Source organism: Acanthopagrus latus, chromosome 15 (assembly GCF_904848185.1).
Source record: "Acanthopagrus latus isolate v.2019 chromosome 15, fAcaLat1.1, whole genome shotgun sequence".
NCBI lineage: Eukaryota > Metazoa > Chordata > Actinopteri > Spariformes > Sparidae > Acanthopagrus > Acanthopagrus latus.
Window position 1 is genome coordinate 17,348,399 of NC_051053.1, and position 14,222 is coordinate 17,362,620.

A 14,222-nucleotide genomic window follows, 5' to 3' on the forward strand; every position below is an offset into this window, starting at 1 on the left:
TCTGTGCACTCAATGACTTCATCTCAAAGTCAAACAGGGCAAAACAAACGAGCAGTTAGACAATCATCAACCAGTTTTTGTTTTTGTTTTTTAAACCCAGGTTGACCTTCTATAGCTTGCCGTAGTTTCACCAGTCCAGTTGGGGACAGGCACTGGCATCATTACACTTGTTTTCACCTCCAAATGAAACTACTAAACAGTCTTGCACAACCGTTAGTCACAACATGTCTGATGGTTTGACACCTTGATGTTTCTCACACAGGTTGTTTTAAATAAAAGTCTGTTTTCCTAGATCTCAAGAATCTGTTGGTGAGTATGATGTTGTCCTAAGTGATAGAAATGACATAGAAGACAATGGAAATAAGTCCAAAATTGTAAAAAGCTTTAATTATGCCTTTTTTTTTTTTTTTTTTTTTTTTTAAAAAAGGTGATTGAGGTAGTTAATATTACAAAATTACATAAATAACAAGCTATTAGAAAACGTAATGCTACTTACTGAAAAACAACACTGACTATATCACATTATAGCTATACCTTTTGATGTTAGCTACATAGCCCGGCTAACCTTCTGTAGCTTTCGAATGCAATGGAGAGTTATTACTTGTATAAGCCTAGATAATCTGGTGAAACTGTTGACCACCTGGTTTGACATCTTGTGCTTCTTCTGCCATCCAGTTTCCTATCCAGCGATGTCTTTGTGCCCCCTGATCTCAATAAGGTGTTGGTCAGCAAAATGACAGCAATAACTCAAAAGTTGTAATGAACTGCTATTATGCTAATATGTGATCGAGCTAATAAATGATACCAAAAATGTGCTAGTACTTAAAAAACCCAATATATGCCAAATAATGTTAGCTAGTTAGCCTGGCAGACTTTGACATACCAAACAGAGGACATTATGCACAGGGGCCCAAAAAGACTCTCATCGTAACGTAGCGTCTGTAAAACAGCAATTACCCCCATGTAAAGACTCGTTACGCAATCAGAATTTGATACATTCAAGTTGGATAACATTCGGAAAGTCTTAAAGAGCTGTGCAGCTAAATTATACAAGCCATATAGGTTCATTTTGTAGGGAAGTTGAACTTCTGTGGCTCCCTGCATCTAGATTTTCCCTCTGTGGATCCATGGTTCAAACCAGCAGCAAATAGCCGGTAACTGTCAGAGTAAAACGATCAGCCGCTGATGGTAAAAGAAGAAGAAAACATTGTTCCTCCTGTGCCATTCAGGCGGATGTTAACCGGCTCCACCATTAGCAGTTAGATTATTCCGCTTTAAGAGCAGCTCTGTCTCATAGAAAGCGCATGTGCAGTGTTATACAAAGAACAAATCTATCTTCTCTTATTTAGGAGCCCAAATATCACAGGATTGGATGTTCCTCACCTATAGAGTATTAAATACAGAGCTCTGAGTCCTGACACTGCTACGTGGCAGCTGTTGGCCCATAGGTTCTGTGGCTGGGGAAGGTTATTTGGAGGTAAACCCACACAGCTTTGCTTGCTAAGTGGCACAATTATCGTGCTTACACAGTGTTTACGTCCATGGCACACACCTGGCACAATTGCCTTGGTGCGCATTATGGAATGAAGCAACCTCCAGATAACGCACACAAGCCACCGACCCCCCCCTCCACTTCTCTGAAGAATGTGTGGAACGATTTAAGTTTATAAATGTAAGATCTATGGCAGCTAGCTCCAAATTAAAAAGAGATTACAGAGAGAAAAACGTTTAAACCCGGCCGCTGAAACAGCCTGAAAGCTTACAGGTAATGAGATTTGGAAAAAAACACAAATCCAGAGCGCGTGTATACCGTTTGCATATGTCTGCATCTGCATCCACATTCCAGCACGCACACAAAAAAGACAAAAGGCCACAGATCGTTTACCATCGCATGAACTCCATATGTTGCGCTATCATCTCCACCCACACACACAACTGAAGAAACCCCAACCACTTCTGTCATTGTTTTAAAGTTCCCGTCTCAACCCCCCTCATCCGATCAGGTGGCTGTTTATTCTCCCTTAATTATTTTCTTCTTCTTTTTTTTCCCAGGTTCATGACACAAAAATCTATACTCGGATTCCCAGAGCTCTCGTTATCCAGTTTGCACATATTTTATAGTGAAATAAAACGGCAGAGTAATGAACAACGGAATTTGACCCCATGCTGTTCGGGGCCATGCAAAGGTCACAGAAATTAATTTTGCCCACTGTTGCAGGGGAAAGACCGAGAAAAAGGGAGTCGGAAACTGAGAGTAGCAGAAAGGTTACCCATACAGTGAGACATCCAGCAAAGCTTGAACCTTTTTTAAACTGCGTTATTCAACAGCTGATGAGTTGGTTCCGTTGATTCCAGCGGTCATATGCTCCTCAGTTATGGCCGTGCATACATTGTGACACCTGAACTTGTCGCATCGCAGATATGGAAGTGTATCTTTCTTCAGTGCTCCCTAAAATTCAATTTACCTCTAAAAGAGTGGTTAAAGATGTGTGTGTGTGCGTGTGTGTGTGTGTGTGAGAAGCACCTCGAGCACAGCTGTCATCCTTTTGAGAACAAAGGCACTCGGTGTTACAAGCCGGTCCAAGCCCGAGTTCTGCCCTGTTATTTATGGAAAAACGAGGAGTGTATGGATTAAACAGATGATGCCAAGACAAACAACCAAAAAAAAAAAAAAAAAGAAGAAGAAGAAGAAGAAGAAGCCATGATTCATTTCCCAAACCATGAAAAAGGGCCAAAGGACAAACAAATCAATGGCAGTTTGGATGATATCTGGCCCCAAGCATTGACAGGCCCCGGAGTGTTTGGCATGAATGTAAATGTGAAAAGTGCAGTTTTCTTTATGTGCAGCGAGGTGGGCCAAAGCGCCAATATACGCTTATTTTGTCCTGATTAACGTGGCTCAATACGTGCATTTGAAGCAGTTAAAGCAGCAGTGGTGAAGCTTCCAGCGGCTGCCATGTGCTAAATACATATATTTCCCTCCTCGTTTTCTTTTCTTTTTTTCCATTTTTTTTTTTTTCCAACCGAACGGATTAAGCAGCTGATGCTGATGATTTTTAAGAGACAACAGTGAGATCCATCAAATTAGAAACCAGCCAAAACAATCAAATAATGCACTGGATAAATGATGTCATACTGTAAAAATCTATGGCTTATTGTCTGGGCAGAGGGCCAATTCACATTGCTACACTGGTTATGCAAAACGGCAGGAACGCTTTCGAAACGTGAGCTAGTCATCAATATACAACGGCAGCAGCGGCGGCGGCAGCAGCCCCGCTACTGTTATTCAATGTAAATTTGATATGTGTTTGTGTGCTGACGGCGGCGGCCTCTGTTAAAAAAGCCACATGTGAGGGAGGACGAGGAAGAGGAGGGGAGGACGAGGAGAGGAGAGGAGAGGTAGGAAGAGCGGAGAGAAAAGAGAGACGAGCCCTGGCTGGCTGCCACTCATCTGGGCACCTTCTCTAAGCAGGGCAGAAAATCAAACACGCCAGGAAAGAATTAAAGGAGAAAGAGAGGGAGAGAAGGGGAGAGAGAAAGAAAAATGATTTTTCTTATAAATAGCAGGGCTTGCCAGAAGGCAGAGGAAATGAGAGCAAGTGAGCGCTGGAAAAGAAGGGCTTGAGCTTGACACGGGGCTTAAAATTGAGAGGGGGCGGGAAGAAGGGACCTACTGCGCGAAAATGTCTCCAACCAAAGCAAGGATTAGTGTTCCAACCTCCTCCACCGCCAAGATCCGCCAGTACAACTAATCACCTTCACAGCTTCTCTCTCCCTCTCTCCTCTCTTCCCTCTTCTTTTCCTTTCTTCACTCTTTTCATCCCCCTCTCTCTCTCTTTTTTTTTTTTGCCTCCACTCTCCTCTCCTGCTCTTTAAAGTATCGTTTTGCCCCTCTCATCGTCATTATGGCTAAAATTAAAGCGGAGTATGTTCTGCCAAGAACGATTAGCCGCCGCAGCCTAACTGGGCGCAGTAAGGTGCTCAGGGTTTTTTAGTCAAATCTTAGTGCGCCGGGGTGCACGCTGCATTACCAGGCGGCGGGGGGAACACGACTGCAAAACTTCAAAAAGCATCTACATATATGATGACAAGGGGATGTCGCAGATAAACCCCCACCACCACCACCACCACCATCCCTTCTTGCTTTCTGTCTGTCAAATCCCCTCTGTCACTCCATCCCTCTACTCTCTGTTCCCCCCTCCCTCCCTCTCCTCCACCTGTCAGTCCATCCTTCCCTCCTTCTCCTCTCTTCTTTTTTTCCCCTCTCTCTCTTCCCCTCTGTCACTGCCATCCATTTCCTTCCCCCCCAACCACCACCACCACCCCCACCGACGAGGCTCCTCACAAAGATGGCGACGGCGACAAGAAAACGACGGCGCGTAAACATAAACAAGTCAAATTGATCCCACGGAAGATGAGCCAGTTTAGGGTGGGGGGTGGTGGTGGTGTTGGTGATGCGGGGGGCATGAAACAGACAGGAGCGATTAAGCTCCTTATTCTCCCTCTCTTCTTTCTCTTTTCCTACCAGGCTCCATCTCTCCCCTTCTCCTCGCGTGGAAGAAGGGGGGGAGAGCCGGTTGCAGATACCGGAGAAAGAGCCACTTCATAAGCAGATGCCTGGCATACGATTGCAGCCGGGGGAGTGTGTGAATTCATTCTCCTCCGCTATAAATACACGCCGTGTCTCTGTATAGGTGCATGCGCAAAATGTAATTAGGCGGCGAGGCAGAAAAAAAGCGAGCTGCCTTTCTCTATGTTTGCATATTTTGTCCACAAATAATGCACTACAAAGGCAAAGAGAGGAGAAATCTCTGCTGAATATTCATTTACAAAATAACGGTTTGCTGATAAGGCCAAGGTATGTGATAATCAATTAGCTAAATGTTCTACAAAAACCTGGCAAAAAAGGGAATCAAGGCAATAATAATAAATATGCACACGCACACACACACAATCACACAGTGTACATTGGTGAAGCGAAATGACGACTTCAGCAGAAGTCTGCGCTGAATATCCATTCAACATTAGCCTAGATAAAATATCACAAAGAACAAAAAGGCAGCAGGTTGTGTATTTCTAATGAGTTTGTTTGTTTCAAGTGTTCGTACAATAGGAAAGAGTTTGTTTTACATAGAATGTGCCTAAACGCACCTGCTGCTGCTGCTGCTGCCTGTTGTAGCATGCGTGGGATTAAGAAAATTACAGGAGGAGACGGTGCAGATGGGATGGAGAGCTGCACAAACAGCAGCATGCGTGTGTGTGTGTGTGTGTGTGTGTGTGTGTGTGTGAGACAGTGGAGGAGGTCAGCGGAGAGTCAGGATGAGACCTGGCACAGTGCTGAAAGTCCATTTTATTTAATTTTTTAATTTTTTTTCCCGGCAACAAATTGAAATAGCACCAAATCACAGCATTGGTTAAATGTTTGAGAACTGGACTCGGCGGCCTTGAGTGGAAAATCATCTCTGTGGGGCTGCAACTCGTCATCTATTGATTGAATGGTTGGTCAGAAAAACGTCTGAAAACGATAAAAGAGGCCAAAGTGCAAAGTCCAAAGTGTTTTTTTTTGGTCCAAAACCTGTCAATATTGAATGAATAATGTTTAATATTTCAGCCCTGCACTTTATGGACTTCACAAACATGCAGACTCACAGAAAGAAAAATGACCTTTGTGGGACCACAACTAACAATCGTCACTATTGAATGATCTTACCAGTTATTTTCTTGATCAACTGATTTATATTGTGGCCTATAGCTGTCAAAGTGCATGTTTTATCTGTCAAGAGTCCGAAACCAGTGAATATGTTCATTTATATATAAATAAAAATATATAAAATATAAATATATATAAATCGGGGGCATGAATGTTCAAACGGGAGAAACGGAAAGCAAAGAAAATTCTGCACTATTGCCAAGAAAATTACTAAAAACCATGAATCGTCTTTTATAACAGTTGCTGATTCGCTTTCTGTCACTTAACGAATTACCTCCACGAAGGAGGTTATGTTTTAACCCCTGTCCGTTTGTCGGTCTTTGGCAGCAGGATGACACAAAAACTACTGAACAGATTTCCAACAAAACTTGGACAAGTCTCTGCTCAGACGAGAGCCCATGAACTTTTAGTGTGGGTCCGGATAAAGGAACACACTTTTTCTCACTTTCTTTAACATCGTGAGGTAGGTCCTTATTTTCAACATTTCATTCATTCCTCAGGTAACAACACAAGGGGAAAAAAAAACTTTTAGATATTCGTCTACTAGTGAGTAGAAGTTGACGCAGATCCAAATAAAAATCAGGACCTTGTGGATTTAAATATGTTTAAAGTGCTTTTTTTTTATCTCCCCCAAAGTTCAAAACCTGAGAAACATTCCATTTCCCCCATACAAAAGCGTGAAGAGTGGCAAATGTAAGAGGAAGGATCAAATGAAGTTTTCACATTCCACAAATGACATAAACGAATAATGCACTGTTACAGTAGCTGCTGTTTGACGTTTTCACCTATCAACTATTCAGCCAGTTGCTTCAGCTCAGGATCTGTGCATACACCCTGCTGAACTCCACGAGTCTAATTGTACATCATGTCCAATGTAATTGAAAACATTCTACAGTGCGGTGCTACAGTATTAAGGATTACAGTTGTTACCACCGTACTTTTGTGTATGTGTGTGAAACCAATTACAATACATTTAATTAGGCCTCATGCCTATTAATAACCGCTAACCAATAGGCTACTGGTGTTGGGTACAAGCAGCTGGTTTCCACAAGAGGAATAACTGTCACCATGCCGAGGCTCTCCTGCTTCTCCTGCAGGCCCACTGCCCCCCTGTTGCTGCGCAGGCCACGTCGTCCTCTACTGGCCGGCGCCTGAATTACAGCTGACCCTGCCTCCTGCAGCCGACCTGGCAGGGAACAAAGAGGCAGCGCTGTGCCAAAGAGGCCTATCACTCTCTCCTTCAGAAGGGGAGGAGAGGGAGGAAGAGGAGGGAAGGTTTCCATGGGGGTGGGGGGGGTGAAGAGGGCTCCGCCACGCTGGAGCAATGCAGCTGTGCGCTTCGGTTGACTCCCAGCCGAATGGGGGCAAACTGTTTCAGAATGTGTGTGTGTGAGACAAGGGGGTAAGGAGGGGGTAAGGAGGTGGGGTGGCGGTTGTTGGCACTGAAGGGTGGGCTGGTAAGACATCTGTCATCCTATCATCAATGCTGTCACATCATAGGACAAATGGGCTGTGGGATTTTTTTTTTTTTATTATTTTTTTACGGTCTAAAAACAAGGGATGGCAAAGGTATCAGTTGGTATGTGATCTACTACTGCTCTTTTCCAACGAGTATCAGCCACCATGCTCCACCTCATCAAAGGATGAGGACAAAAAAAAAAAAAAGAGGATGGAAATGGCTACAAAGTGAGAGAGCGAAACACACGTGTGTCAAATCAAAATACAAATTTCACAATCATCTCGGCATCTCCGAGCTGCCCTGCAATCCGGACGTCCTTGGCTGAAGCCTCATTCAGGGGGGCCTGGAAGTCCTCCCAGCTTCCCCCCCCCCCCACCACCCCACCCCATCACACCACCATCCTCTTTTGGTTTTTTTTTGTTTTTTTTCGAAGCAGGCCGCTGCACCAAGGCAAGGTCTTCCATAATGACACCTTGACTGTGTAGAACTTCATCCACTCCTGCCGCACTATCTGGGCTCCTGTGTAACAAGACGCCGGGCTTTGTTGCCAGGAGAGTGGAAGAGCGCTTTGAACTGCAGACTGACAGTGCAGGGGAAGCCGTTCCAGGCATAAATGTAAATTACTATTACTTACACGTTTAACCCAGCACCTACAACCCCCCGCCCCCCCGTACACACTCACACACACCTCACCCCACCCTCTTCCGTGTTCACTGGCTTGCAGTCGGCCATGGAGGGAGGCAGTGGCATCAGTGGGGGGGGAGCAATTTTGACATCATGTTGCCCTCTTTTGGTGGGCGCTTGCAACTGCGCCTCACTGTCCTCTCACCTCAGAGGCAGCAACTCAAGACTGTCTAATCTTTTTTTTAGTGCACGAAAAAGGCTCAACGGTGGAGCAGCCGTTGTTGGCAAAAACATTCAAAGGTTTTCATTTTAAATGTACAAATGAATAATGAATATACAGCACAAAGAGCCACGGTAGGCCAAAGTGGATGAGATCTAGACAAAATGTGCAAAAAAACATATTTTCTCTTCATTCTGTCTCAGCCAACATATTTTTGTGTAACCATCGTTTCTGCTTGTTCAGGTCCAAGGCTCATTAATATGTCTTTTCAATCAAGCCAGACAGAACCGAAAAAAATGGTGAAAACAACACAGACAACATAAAACTGACCACAAGATGAGACAAACACAAAATGAAAACAGAGAATAAATAATATTCAGTTTGAAACCATCAAAAAAGTAAAAACAAAAACAATCTGAAAAAAGTGCTACAGCATTTTATATATCGTAGGGGTGAGGGTTGATTCAATTTCCAGTCCCTCTGCAGCCTACTTTGTTCCAGACTCACTGTGAGAACACAAGCCATATAAGATAACAGTAAGAAGAAAGTAGCCAATGGAGAGATCTATACATGAAAGTCAACCACTGGGCACATACAGCTGTGATGGCCACTCACAATCACAGCAGCACAGAAAACCACAGCTCTAATAAAACATTCTCAACTCTAGGCAGGTGTATTCATGAAGAGCACGTCACTATCACTATTATAATCTAATAATAATAAAAAAGCTTTAAACGGATGCTCTGCAATTGATTGTGACGTGTTGGCTTTTGTGTATTTTTCTGTCACTCTGCAATCTTGCAAAAAAAACAGAAAAAGAAGAAATAAATTCACGTCGGTTTTGGAACTGAAAATGAAGAGAGAGGGAAAAAAAAGCAGGTGACACACTGCTGGAAAAAAAAAAATCAAAACTTCAAATGCAATCAGTGCCTGGACTCAGCAGCGTCAGAGGGGTTACATTATGAGAAAACAGGTGAAAACAGATACTGTACCGAGAGCTTAATCATCGGCCACAGATTGGATTTTAAGTATGAGGCGACGTCTGAACGCGGTTTGCGGCTTCGAGCTCATGTTCTGCTGTTGATCTTATTTTGTCACTCCGCACACAGAAGCCCGAGCACGCTGGCAGCGCCTGTCGTCAGGCAAAGCTCCAAGCCATCTCCCTGAGATGCATCTCGACTGAATCAATAGGGCCCTCGCAGCATATCATTAGACATAAGTATTATAATTACTTGTGTTATTAATTTTGCCTTAATACCAGGGATAATATGATATGTAATTCAACCCTGTAGAGGGAAGAGAAAATAAGATAATCACAAATGCATCTCTTATGAAAATCAATGTTGAAATGGATATTCCAATAATGCCAAACCACTGGCCCTCTGTTTTTTTTCTCATGCATATCAACCAGTCATTTTCCGCGTTCATCTGGAAAGAAATATATAAATATGTCCGACATATTTCACATAGGCAGCCCCTGTCTGAGGCAAAACAATATGGATTTGTGTTGCCTCGCAAACAATTTTAATAAAAAGCTATTGATTGGGGATCGAGCAGCTAGCCTGTGGGCGCGGAGCACCAGACCCAAGTGGGTCCAGATCATTAATGTCCTCAACTGCTGGCTTCACTGGCGCAAATTTGTTCAATAAGGGTCTGGCACGCATGCTTCAGGGGTTTGATTTTGATACAGCCACATCAGACTGTGTGTGGCGGCTCCACAGGCCACAGAGCCGAGACACATTTGGTTACAACATGGCGGTGGCATGTGTTTCTCCGCGTTTGAGTCCGACAATAAATTCCATTTAATCAACAGTGCTGATGCATGTGATTTCAGAAAAGTGGCAAAATGATTGATGAATTTGAGCACACATTAGCCCCTACCATAACCCAGAGCCACAACCCACAGTAATCCATGGCTGCTTTCTCACACACATACACACACACCATTTGTCATCAACGGAGGGGTGGGGAGAAAAAAAAAGAGCAAAAACACACTCTCACATCCTCTGCTTTATGTCAAAACCTCACCCAAATTTCTTGCAGCTGCAGTATCTACATGCGGGCAGAAACACACTGGCGTATACTTTTCTCGAGCAGGTATCAAAGCCTTGGCGCAGCGAGACAGTTTTAATTACCAGGTACTTTCCTTATGCTTATGATTTCAATTTCTCCCTGCAAAGCTGGTAATGATATTCAAAATGCCTGCTGGCAACTCCGACTCCTTCTTCTCCCCTGTCTTTCCTTCCCACTAAGATGTGAATACCCCAGTTTATAGGCTTATTTGTCCTCCAGTCACTTTGTAAAATCTTTATTCGGCCGAAGATATCTTTTTAAATGCGAGCCTCGCTGGAAGGAATGGCAATAAAGGTTTGGGGGGGGGGGGGGCAGCGGCGGGAGAGATCAATGCAGAATGTATTAGCCTGCACTACAGAGACCGACTTCAATAATAAAAGCATTGATCCTTTAAAGTGAAGCTTATTCTGGGCCGGCATGGTAAAGGAGGATGGTCCATTCCAATACTGCACAGGCCAGATGGAGAATCACAGCAGGATATCTCACCCCCCCTCCAGCCCCAAAATATTCACATTATATTTCAAAACCTGTATTAGACTCAGTCGCACAATTACTGAGGGATTCTTTTGGAAATCATGCATTATGGAGGAGCATGTCCAATAATACAGCATATGGAATAACATATTTAATTGGCAGTACTTAAGCTTAGCCAACTACAAAAGAGGGTGAGAAAAAAAGAACAGAAGGATATGTTAGGTAGTAGGTTTTTTTTTTCTTCCTGAGAATATATATATATATATATATATATATATATATATATATATATATATATATATATATATATATTAGATTACTGGAGGACATTTTTAGGGCAATTTAGACGATTCACTTTGGCTGTCGTGCGATTTAATTTCATCCAATTTTTTTTTTCTCTGAGATTTTTCTTGTTTGCAAAACAGGAGCTGCTAATACGTCTCGATTTCCATTAGTCACCGGACACATCGGATCCCAGCAGTGTCTCTGTACACAGCCGTCGGTAGTAAAGCGCCAGCAGTAATCAAGCGTGAGGGCTGGATATATAACAAGCACACTTCACAGTATGCCTAACAAGCGCACTTCACACACTAATCAGCTAGAGTGGACTTGCGTTGCATCCACATCCTTGCGTTTTGGCTCACAAAGGCGGGCCTGACTTAGATTATGAAATCATCTGAATGGTATCAATAGATAAGGTTATCTGTGATTTACCCCTCAGTGTAATGAGTGCGTCAAGGTGCAGTGAGGAGGGATGGTTCCTGTGGTGTTTGGTGATAAAATTAAGTGTTCGTGCAAAGTGTGGGTCAGAGAAGGGAGTACACACAGCCAACACCAACGCTACCTCTATGATCTGCTTCTAAATGCTTCCCTCACCCTCGCCACTCTGCAAACATTTGCCATGAAGCCCATGTCCATAATGCATCATAACACATTACAAGCGTACTTGTAATGCATTTTTGTGTGCCTATACTCGTGGATATTCATTATACTTTATAACTTTATAACAACAATCAGAACTTATTATCACACCAGTGTCTATAATGCATCATGAACACTGTTATACTGGGTTGCTCTGATTTTACACAACATTATTAGGACCTGTTTAAAATGTTTTCACTGTCTTTCATGTGCTCTTCTGGTGTTGACTTAATATATATTTTTAATCACTTTACTTAATACAAACAACCACTTATAGTGTTTCTCAGTGAGATTTCATTACTTTACTCAAAGCACCCACTGGCCACAGTGACATATAATAACAGTACAATGCATTATAAAAGTGACTGTAACGTATTGTAAAATAATTCTAACATGTAGTACAACAATGAATATTGGAATACATTATGAGGGACCAGTAAATATTCACCATATTTATTTGTTATGATGATTGTTATAAAGCAGTCAGTATATTTCTGATTGCTTATAACTATAAATTATACTACTAACCATAAGGCAAATCATAACACATTCGAAGTATTGTGTAATTCACCATAGACATTGGTGTCCTAATTAGTTATGATAATTGTTATAAAGAATCATGAATATTCATGACTGATTATAAATATGATTCTACAGCACTGTGGGTGCCTCATCAGTAGATTCATAATGCGTTGCAATGCATAATGAACCTTGGCGTCACACAAAGTGTCAGCATTTCATTTATTGTTCTCTGTCCAAATTCAAAGCAAGTGTCACACACAATGTGACCACTGTTCTACTGAAACTGTAGTAAAGTGACTTCATACATTTTACAACATCAGTTATTCACAAGTTCGATAGAAAAACATAAGCAGCTACCTATAGTACAGTCTGCAGTGGTTTACACATAAACACAACTACACACACACACACACACACAATGACCCCCAGTTCCTCCTAGTGTCGCCTCCACCCGTGGAGGGATGTGGCAGGGACGGCAGGACAGACACCCGCCTCCTGTAATCCCATCAACTCGTGTCAGACAGCTAGTCTGGATACAAGCCTATCTGTGAGGCCTGTAATCCACGGCTAAGACTTCACACACCGCGCTCCCACTTATCTGGAAGCACACACTCACGCGCACACACACACACACACACACACACACACACACACTCCAAAACATACTCAAAGAGAAAAGTGATAGTTGGTGGCTGCTTCACTCAATCTGTCTCCGTAGGAAGACATGATATTCTACCTTAGTATGAATAACTTGAGAATCCGCATAAACATGAAACCATTGTCATGGTGGGGTGTGTGTGTGTGTGTGTGTGTGTGTGTGTGTGTGTGCCGAGTAATAAGCATGCTTTATGGTTTCAGCTCAATGTATAAATACACACTGATACATGCTTTGTATCTGTTAAACAAAAAAGACTTGAAATGGACTATAACATTTAAAAAACAGGGATAAAAAGAAAAGGGAAGTAATTTTTACTGTGTCGACATTACTTAATCTTATAGGCAATGTAGCAGAAAGAAAGCAAGCAAGCAAGAAAGAAAGAAAGAAAGAAAGAAAGAAAGAAAGGTTACGATTTTGTACAAGACATCTGACTTTGATACAACTGGCTATTTGCAGTCTAAGTGTACTGACATATTGCAGATGTTTCTCCATAAAAACTACAAAAAAAGGAGAAAAAAAAGCTTTGTCTAGTAAGAACAGAAATAGATGGCTTGTGGAAATGAATTTCTTGAGACTGAAAGCTAAAAAAAGATGCAAACCCACCACGGCTGTGTGTAGAAATCGTGCGGTGTTACACATTAAAAAAAACACACCAAAATCAAAACAAAATTAAAATAAAGACACAAAGTACACCGTTCAAAATGGTGCTCAGAAAAGCACCAAAACACAAAATAATCTACAAGCAGGCATGCACGAAAAAAATCTCTGAATGTCTTCCACAGATTTTTGCTGTCAAGCCATTCAATCAATCACCCGTCCGCGGAACAATATGTCCCATTATCATTCAGATACATGCAAAACACCATGAAGGAGGGAGAGAGGGGAAAAAAAGAAAGAGAGAACGAAACGAGAGATAAAAAGACACGTCGGACAAGGCACCCCTGCTCATGTCTTGCTTCAAAGAGAGAGAGAAAGAGAGCGAGGGAGAGGGAGAGAGAGAGAGAGAGAGAGAGAGAGAGAGAGAGAGACGCAGGGTGCAGGACCCACACGGTGTAGTTCCAGCCAATTGCATTCCAGAGAAGTGACCATGGCCAGTGATAAACAAAGCACCATAGATCATTCCTCTCCCAGACGGAGCCCGGCGCTGGAGGCAGCAGAAGGCAGAGCGGTCAGACAGAGAGAGAGAAAGAGAGAGAGAGAGAGAGAGAGAGCAGGAGAAGCAGACAGAGACAGAAGACGACAGAGAGCTCACCGCCTATATGCATCTGCCCCTCTGCCATCCTCTGATGCTACATTTTGACGCCCTTTTTGCAACTGGAATGCCATTAAAGCCGGCCGAGCCACAAAACGCCTGCAGATTTGCTCTCCGCGACGAGAACGAGAGAGAGCGAGCCAAAGAGAAAAAGACAAGAGAGAGAAAAGAGGGAGGGAAGCTGCTGCTGCTGCTGCTTCCTTCTCCTACTGCCACTGTGCCGACGCATCGTATTCAAAAAAGAAGCAACACCCCCCCCAAAAAAAGCGTTAAATTGTTCCCATTTCCCGAAGAGAACCAAAAAAAAAG

General features: G+C 42.9%; 1 protein-coding gene across 10 annotated transcripts in view; it reads right to left on the bottom strand.

Annotated features, from left to right (window-relative positions):
• Positions 1-14,222, bottom strand: part of LOC119033256 — a 165,359-nt gene that overhangs the window by 149,301 nt on the left and 1,836 nt on the right. The window contains exon 1 of one of the 10 annotated variants that reach the window (XR_005079210.1): positions 13,914-14,203. The exons of the other annotated variants lie outside the window; for them this stretch is intronic. The gene's annotated coding sequence lies outside the window, so the exon portion shown is untranslated. Of the gene's footprint in view, positions 1-13,913; positions 14,204-14,222 lie in introns of those variants that run through there. 10 annotated transcript variants of the gene reach the window in all.